Here is a 14,042-nt window from a genome sequence, read left to right as displayed (position 1 = left end):
CTCGCGCTGACAAGACAATGTCATTATTAGACCGGCTGCTTAATGATTGTTTGTTTCGTTCATCGCATAGGCTATTTAATTTTAGCCTATTTTAATACAATTCAAATAATCTAATTGTGTTTAGAGGGAATTATTTTCACCGGACATTATGACCAGCACCAAGTCGTTGGGAGGTGGAGATATAAATCACGCAAACCCACGATAATGTTCAGTTCTTCGCTTGATATAATTAATATAAATGTCCAATATAACGGAATTCGTTAGCTCATAAAAATGTGATTATAACAGACTGCTGTTTATTAAGGTCGGGCAGACTGCCCACCGACACCTCAAGTCGGCAGCAGCACGAAGTCTCGAGGGACTTATTTTATTTGGAATATATTAATGACTGTATATACGCAAAAGTAGCCTAGTTTTAAGTTAAAATATTATAAATGCCTTGATGATGTCATTCTTTATATAGGCATATCAATTGTTTTTAAGCTCAATAAACTCTGACCGGAATTTATCCCATTTGTCCGGTAGATTGAAATCTACCGGACACTCAGACCTGCAAAAAAAAATTCTAACGGAAACCCTGATCTATACATTTATGACATACCAGATTTACAAATACAGTACTGTTTGTGATACAAAAAGAGTCTAAAAAAGAGAGTATATGATAACGTTAGCACACTGTCGATGGCTCATTGATTTAACTGTAGCTACTGTACAGTAGCAAGCCAAGTTACTATGGGGGACCCTGATGTAAACAAGACGAAAGTCTTTCTCTGGTCTGCATCCCCTTAACAATTGTGTATATTGAGCTGTACTGTATTGTACCCATTCTGCAATCTGTTAAATAAAGTTTTCATTCATTCGTTCATTCACTTACCGATCTTTGTGCACCTTCTTAGTTCAAGTGTCGAACGAAGTTGGACGTTGCATGATTGCATCTCCAACTGTGATCCTCGAACCGCACGTTTTGCATACTGCGATTCGTTTTGTTTATCACCGCATAGTTTTTATAACGAAACGCAACAATCTTGGGTAGCATTTTACATTTCGCCGTTCGGAATGAGTGAACTCAGCTCTAACATTACTTCCTGACTATGCATCGCTCGTGCTATCGCGCAACGTGATTGGTTGTTTCAAAGTGCCCTACTGTAAAACTTTGTTTACTTGTTTATTGCACAATGTCGCTCTATTGGTTGGATTCTTATTATATATTATTACTATTGTATTATGCACATCGTTGCGGGCAATTTCATTTTATAAATAAAAAAATACCCGCTGGGATCCAAACCCCGGGCGTCGGCTTGAAAGGAATGGGCATTAAGCACTAGACCACGGTACTAGACAGAAAATATCCATTATATATCCCTTATATGAACCTCCACTAGCAATCGACAGGTTTTAACTGGTTAAAACAAAGTGGGTCTGGGAAATGAAGTGTGGATTCGCGCAAAATGAATTAATATATATACATTTACATACAGATCGTTATACAGTATACTGTGTAGGACGTTGTAGCGTCCGTCTAATGACTTTGCGCCTCCTGGCGGCATAAAATAGAACAGCAGCCTGGGTTCCTAATTCATTTCCGACGTGATATAACCGTGCTCACGTCGCGGCAAAGCGCCCAGGAAAACTAAACGCTTCATCTGTATCTGGGCTCGCACTCTATACCGCCACACTACTACTGTAACCCGACTATTATGAACTCAGATATAGCCGTTAGCCGCACGCTACTTATACCGCCACACTACTACTGTAACCCGACTACTATGAACGTTAGTGCTTTGTTCTGTACCGTTTGCTCACACACTATCGCTGGTACTGCTAGGATAACACGTCCACTAGCAAGTACTTCTTGTGACCCGTCGGTACCCAACGGGGCTCTTCCACCTCACTCCTTCAACAGGGCTCTTCCGGAACACACGCCCGTTGCGACTGTTCATGGTCAAGTTCACTGCCGAAGAGGCTCTCCTTCCGCCTTCCGCCTCCATATATCTCGTCCCATCTCTCTCCGACACTCTCTGCCTGACACCGCCCCCTGCTGGTCCCGCCTACTAGTCACACAGGGGAAGGATGGTGAATATGGTCCAGCGATACTGTGTATGATCCATATTCCAGCCGATAGAAGGAAGAGAAACTCACATCATTGTTCGTGAGAATATCAATGATGTCTTTGTGTACAAAGGGGAGATAAAAAACAAGTCAGCAGTTCTGAATAATAGACAATATTTTCAGGCTGCTACACATAGAAGGTATTTAGTTTAGTTTACTCAGTTTATTTGATCAGGGACAGTGCATATCAATCAACAGTTTATACATGTATAAATGAATACAAATTAAAAACTGTAAATATGCCAACATTAGCAGGGTTGCTAGTTTTCAGTTGTAGTCCCTGGGCTAGATGTTTAAGCCAGAAAAGAAACAGAAAAAATAGAAGGATATTAAAGCTAATATAAAAACAGTTTAAAAAAAAAAAAAAATAAATAAAAACAGTGTACAGGGACAAATAAAAGCTGTACATGTATAAACACTGTATAGGCAGGCACACATATGGCAGGCACACCATATGATAATCACACATAGGCACACATACATAATCATAAATCACATAATCACAAACAATGTCTGATCATCTAGTATTGTTAAATTAGACATGTATCAGTTTGCTTATCAGCCCAACAGGTCTGTAGGGGATGCTGTATCTATGTGTTTACACACCATCCTGCAGCACCTGGAGGCCTCTGCCACTTATGTACGAATTTTGTTTATTGATTTTAGTTCAGCGTTTAACACGATTGTGCCTTTTAAACTATTTGAAAAACTTAAATTGCTCGGAATTGATGAGTCTCTGTGCTATTTTATTCTAGATTTTCTCTCAGACAGAGAACAAGTGGTTAAGGTAGGTAATTTGTTCTCTAGATCCAGGACCTTGAACACCGGGGCCCCCCAGGGCTGTGTTCTCTCTCCTCTGCTCTACTGTCTATACACTAATGACTGTGCCTCCCACTCTGATTCTGTCCGATTTTTTAAATATGCGGATGACACAACAGTAGTGGGACTAATTAAGAACGGGGATGAATCGGCCTATAGAGCTGAAGTCGATAGCTTTGCTGTATGGTGCAAGGAGAACGACCTGCTTTTAAACATCTCTAAGACAAAGGAAATTATAGTTGACTTCCGGCGCGGGGAGGCAGTCCACCCTCCTCTGTACATAAACGGCCAGCAGGTGGAGAGGGTAGACAGTTTCAAATTCCTCGGCATCACCATATGTGATAATTTAAAAACCTCAAAAATCATTGACTGTGAGCTCCCCTCTGTGGCCTCCATTTATGCCACACAAATCCGGCGGAAAGGGGAAAAGGTGATCAGGGACCCTTCTCACCCTGCTTACGACCTCTTTAACCCCCTTCCCTCTGGCAGAAGACTCCAAAGTCTCAGGTGCAGGACATCCCTTTTTAAAAACGGTACATATCCCTCACCTGAACTCAAGTACAAATGTACAGGCACTTTGCACAAGAAGGGCTAGCACCAGCCAACATGCACTTTAAGGCAATATGCACTTTAAAACTGGAACACTGAGCAATTTATTTTAGGTACTGTAGCATTTTTTCTTTTTAATTGTTTGTGTAAAACTTTTTATTGTGGGGATTGTATTCTTGTGTTTTTATATTGTATGTTTTTAACATTGTCTGTACTGTATGTGGCACCAAGACAAATCCCAATCAACAGTGTTGAAATGGCAATAAAGTTTCTATCTATCTATAAGGACAGTCAGGCTAGTAGGCAAGCATACGGGGGCTGGGCAACTGGACTACGATGTGACTTGCTAATGGTTATGGTCACAGACCTGATTTTGTAACAGCCATGATTTTTGAGTGTGTGTGAAGGACCTGAGTGTATTAGTACTGCGGATGTGTGATGGAATGGTGTTCCAGAATTCTGCAGCTCTGATCGAGAAGGCTGATTTGCTAAATGCGCTTTTTATCCCTGGGATGATACAATTTCCCTCTAGTACTGTTCTGGTGAACCTGCTGCTTTCTGTTAAGAACTGTGAGAGAGGTGGTGGGGCAAGACCGTGTTGGACTTTATATATCAGGCTGGCATCTTTTAGTTTCAGCATGTTTTCCCAGCTTAGCAGGGCATATTTTTGAAGGATTGTACAGTGGTGGTGGCGAAAGAAGGGTTTGTTGTCCAACACCTTCAAGGCCTGTTTATGAACTGAATGAATTGGTGTCAATGTGGTTTTGCAGGTTTGAGACCAGCTGGTTATGCAGTATGTCAGATGGGACATAATTACTGAATTGAAGTAGAGTTTGGCTGTTTCCATGTTGAGGCAGTCTCGGATGTATTTAAAGTTGGCTATGTTCAATTTTACGGCCTGTGTTACTTTTTTTTTTATTTAACTCAGGAGAACCAGCAGGACTCTGCCCTTCTCACTCTCTATAAAACGTTGTATGAACCCCTCATTAATTATTGTAATGTCAACTTGTAAACTTGAAAGTTTACAAAAAGTAGTGTCATGATCCGGGTTTAATACGCCCTCACGTCCTTTGTTCCATCGCCATGGTCTCCTGAGGCTTGCTGATTTGAATGTACACAAACGCATCAATTATGTATCAAGTTGTAAATAACATGAATCACAGACTGTCTGAGCTTGTCCCAGTCTGCCGTCCACTGCACATCAATAACACAAGAAATAGGCATCTTATCTTTGGCAAGAGAAAACTCAAATGTGCAGCCTAAGCATAGCATGCAGTGGCCCGCAGATCTGGAACGAGCTCGACGAGAGTCTGAAACTGTCAAAATCCATTATTCTCAACCTTAAATCACTGAAAGAGGAATTGCTCAAAACATATCTAAATAGAATCCATACTTAGGAATATTAATTGTCTGTATTTATGAATCTATGTTGTATGTATGTATGTTAGTAGGTAGGTGTGTAAGCCTACCCACATTGTATGTTTTTGTTTGTTTATATTTGTGATCAGGCTCCCTCCAAAAGCTTTAAATAATAATAATAATACATCTATTTTATATAGCGTTTTTCCAGGTGCTCAAAGACACTTAATATAAAATAGCTTCTTGGGAGACGTGGCACACGCACACAATCTCGACGATGATGTTCTCACATGACGATATGTATATGTAATATATCGTGTGCGTGTGAATAAATTCATTCATTCAAAGTAGTTTGTGTTTCTATTTAATATGATCATTGAGAGAAAGTTTGTTTGTATTTAATATGATCATTGCGAGAAAGTTTGTATTTAATATGATCATTGAGTCGTTTGTGTATCTATTTAATATGATCATTGAGATAAGTAGTTTGTGTATCTATTTAATAAGATCATTGAGAGAAAGTGTATATCTATTTAAAATGATCATTGAGAGAAAGTTTGTATCTATTTTATACACAAGTATGTAAATAGTCCATTTATATAGCACTTTTATCCAAAGCGCTTTACAATTTGTTCCTCACATTCACACCGACGGCAGAGTCGACCTGCACATCGGGAGCAATTAGGGTAAGTGTCTCGCTCAAGGAGGAGCGGGAATCGAACCGGGAACCTTCCAATGACCAAACAACCGCTCTACCTCCTGAACCACTGTCTCAAGTATGTTGAGAAAGGAGGGTTGAAACTAAAGCACATATCAGTGTTGTTTATTTCAACGTGGTACAAACGGTTCATTAGCTATTACCCTAATAATGACCACTACAGATGAATGTGTAGTTGTTGACTCTTTGAGACTTGAAAGACTCCATACTCTCCCTAAGCCCAAAATGTTAATTAATTATGCCATAATAAGTATAAAGCTAGTCAACTTAATGTCCCTGATTACAGTTCCACTTTGGACCAATACACCAGCTGCCAATCAGGCTGCATGAGCAGAGAAGGAAGTTGTGAATCAATGCAGAATCATTTACCATTTGATATACTAACTATTACTCTGTTGGCTTTAAAATGGCCCTCACCACCTACAAGGCTTTAAAGGGTGAAGCTCCAAGCTACATTAGTGAGCTCATCATGACCCCCCTACTGCCCCAGTAGGGCTCTCTGCTCCTCAGACCAAGGGGTGCTCATTGTCCCCCGGACCAAACTTAAGACCAAAGGTGACCGGGCTTTTTCAGCCGTAGCACCTAAACTGTGAAATCAGGTCTGCCGATAGTGTGGAGTCCTTTAAACAGAGTCTTAACACCTTTCGATATAGTCAGGCCTATAATTGATCATGTATTTGGTGTAACATTTGTGTATGTGGTTGTTTTTAATTAACTTATTGTAAAGTATTTTTTAGAAGTTTTCAATTGATATTATATGTGATGTAACATGTAACATATTGTGGTTATGTTATTTTGATTAACCTTTTACTGCCTGTAAAGCGCTATACAAATGTACCTTACCGTTTGGAAATGGCATTACATTTGTAAAGAATGCATTAGGACTTGTTTAGGACTGGAAACCCAACGTTTCAGACTTGTGACTTGCTTGAGACTTGCCAGTCTTGACTCGGGACTTGAGTGTAAACACTTGGTCCCCCAAGTTGTACAGTATGTGTTTTTTTGAATATTGACCTTGTGCTCTATCCCCAACTTGGTAGGATGTTTGCTTGCTCACCCGAAGGGTTAACTGGATTTCACTCAAGAACCAGACCGAGAATGACCTTCTTTCTCCATTTATTGATATTCAAAGTTTTTTTTTCATTCCTTCCTACTTCAGCCATTTTTAGCCAGTAGATGGTCTTTGTATGGTTAGCAATGGTCTACTATTTGCATTTGGCAATTAGCAGTTTAGCCAGTAGCTTTTCTAGGTAAAAAACCTTTAGAACAAAACACAGAAAAATACAAGAAATAAAATACACATTGGATTTTTTTATTTTTTTTTAAGATTTTTTTTTGTGCGTTTTATCGCTTTATTGCTACTGGGAAGTCCAGTAGAGAGAGAGACAGAGGAGGAATGGGAGACGGAGTGGGGGGAAGACATTCGGCAAATAACGATGGGTTCGGGAGTCGAACCCGGGTCGGCCGTGTCGCGGCTGAGTGCGCTATGTGGTTCGCCACTGGGGCGCCCCACACATTGGAAGTTTAAAGTTAATTAACTTACTCTACCAATTATGCATCATACCACTCTAAAACCTATGCAATGTACAAAGATGATTACTCTCTTGTGACTACTTTAAATATGGGATAGTAATGTAACACACTTTAAAGTAAACACTTAACCATACATGAATACATCCCCAACTTAACACTTAAACCATACATGAATACATCCCCATATATACACACAATCAAATATCCTTACCGGCTGCCTATGTGGGTAATGAGCAGAGCACATGCACAGTCCATGTTGAATGTCTAACACTGGTCTGCTAAGAGCAGTACTGCCAGCTGCTGCTGATTGAGTCCTGATTGGGGTGGCAGTCGTCAGTGAGAGTTAATTGGTTACCAATCAGCCTGTGTGAGAGCAGTTTTGCCCTGACAGTGTGTTAGTGCTTGTGTGTGTGTGTGTGAGAGAGGGAAGGAGGGGGGGGGGGGGGGGGGGTTGCCATGACTGGGTCGCGTGTTGCTTTCTAACAGCGGAGGAGTGCAAGAATGTGACAATTTGACCATGTGACCGCGGCAGCGCGAGAGAGCGGCAGTGCGGAAATAGGCTGTCTATTGCCATTCTCTAAGACAAACGCTAACCTTAACCAGCTCCTTAACAGCGCCTAAACTTAACCGTTCTAACCTTAACCAACTCCGAAACAATGCCTAACCTTAACCATGCCTAACCTTAACCTTAACCATAGAAAGAATATTGCCATTCTCTAAGACAAACTCTAACCTTAACCAGCTCCTTAACAGCGCCTAAACTTAACCGTTCTAACCTTAACCAACTCCGAAACAATGCCTAACCTTAACCATGCCTAACCTTAACCGGCGAAAGAATACATGTTAAAAAAAAAAAATTGATGGGATTCGAACTTGTCAACAACGGACCGCAGGACCGCTGCGCTGCCAGGTGAGCTGAGCTTCGAATGAAAATCATGGCGGATTAGGGCTACATAATGCCGCAAGCTCTGCCGCTCCGCGGTTGCCGCGCCTGCCGCGGGGCGTGTCGCAGCCAATCAGGGAAAACGCGGAAGCAACGGCAGCACTGCTCCGCTGTTAATAAGCAATAGGCGACTGGGTCATGTGTGGGTTCAGGAGGTTGGGAGATCTAGTTTGACTTGACAGGTATGTATTCACATAAACTTCACATCCAGCTATGAGTAGGTAAACGTTATGTTCATTCTGTTATTTTAAACCTGTAATTATGGGAAACTATTCTAGAAATAAAGAGATACTTGGGTGAAAAATACCAAATAAAACAAAAGGTTGAAAGAAAATATATTTTAATCAGTCAATCACAAATATCATGAACGCTCAGCTGAACAACAACAACTGGATTATGTCAATACACTGTGTAAACATCTAATTTATTACATTTTCAAAATATGTGTCTTAAGTCTTAAAATAAGTAGTAAATCTTTTTACATATATGCACATCAATACTCTCACTTTCCTGTGTGTGTGTGTGGGGGGGGGGGGGGGCACTGACACAGGAAGCGACTCTACCTACTCTATCTGACACAGGAAGCTACTCTACCTAACACAGGAAGCTACTCTATAGACCACTACACTTCCGCGTTACATTGAAATCAGGGAGGAGATTGCGGGGGGAGCATAATAATGAATGTGGATGAGAGCCGTGATGTAAGTGGTTGCGAATGACATGATCGAATAGACGTTTATGCGCCTCACTCTCCTGAACACGGCATGACCCATACCTAATCGATCAGAACTAAATCGGCAGAGAAAAAGCCCATTGTAAATGGGCTATTCCGCATGCACATGCGCAGAGTGCCCATGGAGTCTGGACGACGCGAGATGACACACGAATGAATGTGGACTGTTTCATCAGAGGGCGGAGCTTCGGTGGCCAGTGTGAGTGGCTACAGACCGCTGCACTTAAATATAAACATTAGTCTACCTGGAGACTCAATGAGGTAATTGTAGATGTCGCCATAAGACACGCCTGGCCATTTAGTGGGATAATCTTTTCATTATCCTGTTCAGCTGAAAGGACACTGGCCACCGAAGCTCCCCCCTCTGATGGAACAGTCCACATTCATTTGTGCGTCATCTCGCGTCGTCCAGACTCCATGGGCACTCTGCGCATGTGCATGCGGAATAGGTGCTTTACAATGGGCTTTTTCTCTGCCGATTTAGTTCTGATCGATTAGGTATGGGTCACGCCGTGTTCAGGAGAGTGAGGCGCATAAACGTCTATTCGATCATGTCTCTAGCACCCCCACAGCCGTATCGGCAACCACTTACATCACGGCTCTCATCCACATTCATTATTATGGTCCCCCCGCAATCTCCTCCCCGATTTCAGAATCCCGGAAGTGTTGCGGTGGTCTATCTGACACAGGAAGCTACTCTACCTACTCTATCTGACACAGGAAGCTACTCTACCTACTCTATCTGACACAGGAAGCTACTCTACCTAGTCTATCTGACACAGGGCCACAGCCTTCATCTGAAAATATATTTTAATCAGTCAATCACAAATATCATGAACGCTCAGCTGAACAACAACAACTGGATTCTGTCAATACACTGTGTAAACATCTAATTTATTACATTTTCAAAATATATGTCTCAAGTCTTAAAATAAGTAGTAAATCCTTTTACATATATGCACATCAATACTCTCACTTTCCTGTGTGTGTGTGGGGGGGGGGGGGCACTGACACAGGAAGCTACTCTACCTACTCTATCTGACACAGGAAGCTACTCTACTCTATCTTACACAGGAAGCTACTATCTGACACAGGAAGCTACTCTATCTGACACAGGAAGCTATTCTACCTACTCTATCTGACACAGGAAGTTACTCTACCTAGTCTATCTGACACAGGAAGTTACTCTACCTAGTCTATCTGACACAGGGCCACAGAGCCTTCATCCGAAAATATATTTTAATCAGTCAATCACAAATATCATGAACGCTCAGCTGAACAACAACAACTGGATTCTGTCAATACTCTGTGTAAACATCTAATTTATTACATTTTCAAAATATATGTCTTAAGTCTTAAAATAAGTAGTAAATCCTTTTACATATATGCACATCAATACTCTCACTTTCCTGTGTGTGTGTGGGGGGGGGGGGGCACTGACACAGGAAGCTACTCTACCTACTCTATCTGACACAGGAAGCTACTCTACTCTATCTGACACAGGAAGCTACTCTACCTACTCCATCTGACACAGGAAGCTACTCTATCTGACACAGGAAGCTACTCTACCTAACACAGGAAGTTGACTCTACCTAGTCTATCTGACACAGGGTCACAGAGCCTTCATCCGCAACTATAAACCCAGGGTAGAGGGGCTCAGTGAATGTGCAGTGGAAGGTGTGTAGGTGGGTCAGTGTGTCAGAGGAGACTGTGTAGAAGGACAGAGTGCCAGCAGGACAGTCCAGATACATTCCTATTCTGGTGGAGCCAGAGGGGGGGGCAGGTATCTCTGTTCTTATCATATTGTGCCTGGCAGTGTATCCACCATCATGACATAACAGAGACCAGTACTTATCATTAACTCCAAGAAAACTGTCTTTCCTTCCGATGCCTCTATATGTAACTCCTATATGAAGCCTTCCTTTACGCTCTACCTCCCAGTAACAGCGTCCAGTCAGACCCTCTCTACACAACACCTGTGGATAGAGGTCAGATCTTTCTGGGTGATCAGGATACAACTGACTCTGTTTTTCCCATGTTACTGTTCTGTTCCTCTCAGACAGAGAGAGGCTGTTGTGTGCTGTGTTTGGGTCCAGTGTGAGTTCACAGGCATCTGATGGAGAGAACATGACACTATTTATCACACAATACATCATAATCATCTTCATTCACATTAGAATGTTTAATGTTGCATCAACCGTTTCTGACACAAGGATTATGTAGAAGAAAGAAAATTTGTATGTGGTTGAGTCTACATGGTCCTCGTTTCAAAAACAGTTAATGCAGCTTTAACTTCATCAACTGAATAAACCTGTTCTATTTATTGTATAATTGATCAGCTGAGCTCTTCTGTTATTAATGAAATGCCTCCATATCCTGAAGGGAAGCTCAGTCTGTAAATGTGCAGAACAACAAGCTCAACTTACATTTCCTGATCCCTGGTTTCAACCGACACTCTCCACCATGGTCAACTCTGTAGGAGAGGTAGACACAAGAGACCTTGAGACACACACACACACACACACAGAACCATCCATTAACGCCTAAAGTACCACATCCTACCTGAGAGTCTCCAGTCTCCAGTGTGGATCCTCCAGATCACAAATTCTTCTATGAAAGAGAGACATCGAGAGGTTTTGTATCAGATTTTTATCATCAATTACTAACGGCCTCGTATGAAACCCTCCACCTAGACTCTGTCTGGAGGAGGGATATACCAGACCTGGAAAAAGATTTTGATTGGCAAGAAGCCTGGGCAAATGTTCGACTTGCATCAAGGAACCCGGACCATCAACAAATCAATCTTAACTATATTCATAGGACATACTTGACTCCTATAAGACTGAACAGAATGGGTCTTAAACAAGACTCCAAATGCTCCTTATGTACAAATGGGGACGAGGGGACATTTATGCACATGTACTGGGACTGCCCACCAGTTAAGATATTCTGGAAAGAAGTGACCCAGCAATTATCAAATCTCTTAATTCTGAATATACCTGTACTACACCCCTCTGTATTACTGCTGAATGATGTTTTTGAGTATGCAGTACCTGTAACTGAGGGGTACAATTCCCTGACTGTATTGAATAAGTATGGTATCATTAAACCACTACTGAGTTATGTACATTACTACTGGCCATACAGTACACATGTATATGAGATGAACACCCACACAATAACACGGCTTAACAAGAAAGTACTGTTTATAATATTTATTAGAAGAGCACCAAGATTATCTTACATTTATGAAGAATGAGAGTTGCGCTTGTAAGGCGAAGAATGTGCATGAATAGGTCAAGAGCGTAAGTCCATGAGCATATTACGAAGGGGATAATTAATACCACCTGTAGCATAAGAATTATATAAGGTACACTCGTAGGTCAGCTGGAGATACTAGGGGGGTTCCCTCCGGTTGTAAGCCAGCAGGGGAGAGGATTTGTCGGTAGCAAAAGTCTGGATCAACGAGGAATAAGGACACTCCAGGTACAGGAGACGGTGCAATAATCCCTTGATCCGTAGACAAAGCAACAGCTATTCTCCGGTATGCACTGCCGCATGGATGAAAGCTAGCCAGCCTCAGAGTCCTAGAGGCGGGCTCGACAGTGCTCCTCACAGGGTAAATCCCACACGGTAGTGGGGGTAGACGATTCTCTGCTCCAGCAGCCACAGGACCAAAGCAATATAATCCAGCCGAAAAGGGCTCTGTAGTCGTCGGTGTAGGTTATCCAGTGTACATATCCACACGGTTCTCGTCTAGGGCTCCTCGGATGGCGGCACAAGGTTAGGCCGCCCAGCCTGGATAAGCACACTAGCTCGGTACGATGAAACGTTGGTAATGCTGGTCACTGTAGAACGGTAGCCGCACGATACACTATACATAATAGACTATTACTTAATAATAGAATAGGTCGAACTCGACGATACAGCGTTAAACTCTGACACTTCAGCTATCAATTCGCACGCGGTCTCAAGGCTCTATTTCGGGGCAAAACGGGCCCACTTCACAGCACGTTGTATCGTGGTGAAGGCTTCAACTTGTTAGGGTAACACAACTGCTGTATCCACCTGCAACGTATTTATACGTAAGGTGAATAATCTAGTACCAGCCTTATTTCTGTCTCGTATTACTGCGCAAATCTGGGCATGTTGAGACATGTCTTAGCGGTGACTTTGAACTAGACATTGGGGGTATGGCCGTGGCGCCTAGGGGTTCGCTGTCCAATAGGAGAACGAATATTATGGTCTGGCCTGTACTAGGTAAAGGGATATTCCGTGTATATGTACAAAGAATATACAAGGGATATCAGACGATATACAAATACTATACAATATATCTCAAGTAATAAATATATATATTCGGTTTAATCTGACCCTTTGTAACAGCCGCCTCCTAATTAGTCCGCACCTAATTAGATAAGCAGAGACAGATTAACCGCACTGTCCACTACTCAATGTCCGTTGTGAGGAGTAGGGCTATTCACAAAGTCAGGGGGTCATGGTCGTCATCAAGAGAGTCGGGGAGCCTTGGCAACTCTATCAGCCTCGCCACGGGTCGGGTGTATGTCCGCCCCTGGACGAGCACTTCTGCCGCTCTGACCTTTCCGTCGGCACCAGTGATCACTTTGCTTACGCGGCCGGCCGGCCACATAGCTCGGGGTAGTGACTGGTCGATAATCATGACGACTGTGCCCTCCGTCAAATTGTCTCTTTCTTTTACCCATTTCTGGCGGGTCTGTAGAGACGGTAGATAGTGGAGGAGGAAACTGTTCCAAAACTTGTCAGCCAATACTTGACTGTACCTCCACATTCTTCGGCCGTTCGCTTCTTCAGGTCTGTACACCGTCTGTGGGAGCGCGGGGTCCAGCCGCCCCATCAAGAGTGTTGGGGGTGACTGGGTCGACATCTGCTACATCACTTGAGACGTAACCGAGGGGCTTTGAGTTCAATACTCCCTCGATCTCCGTGAGGACTGTCGTGAGGACTTCTTCCGCCACGGTCTGGGCCCCAAGCACGGCGTACAGGGCTGTCTTTATTGAACGTACTTCTCGTTCCCAAGTTCCCCCGAAGTGAGGTGCATTCGGGGGGTTAAACTGGAAATCAATCTGAGAGGGAGCAAGGTGGGTCTTAAGTTCTGGGCCCATAGCTTGGAAGCTCTCTCTCAGCTCTCTTTCTCCGCCTTTGAAGTTTGTCCCGTGATCAGACAATAATATAGACGGTTTTCCTTTTCGCGCTGTGAATCTCCGGAAGGCCATAAGGAATGAGTCCGTACTCATGGT

General features: G+C 42.7%; 1 protein-coding gene across 1 annotated transcript in view; it reads right to left on the bottom strand.

The window, feature by feature from the left end:
• Window positions 1-14,042, bottom strand: part of LOC311233589 (NACHT, LRR and PYD domains-containing protein 3-like) — a gene marked incomplete at both ends in the record, with an annotated part of 264,968 nt that overhangs the window by 188,951 nt on the left and 61,975 nt on the right. The gene's annotated exons all lie outside the window — the stretch shown is intronic.

This window comes from Notolepis coatsorum (genome assembly GCF_963971535.1).
Source record: "Notolepis coatsorum genome assembly, chromosome: 8".
NCBI lineage: Eukaryota > Metazoa > Chordata > Actinopteri > Aulopiformes > Paralepididae > Notolepis > Notolepis coatsorum.
Note: the sequence above shows the minus strand (reverse complement) of the source record. Positions and strands in the feature narration are given on the sequence as shown.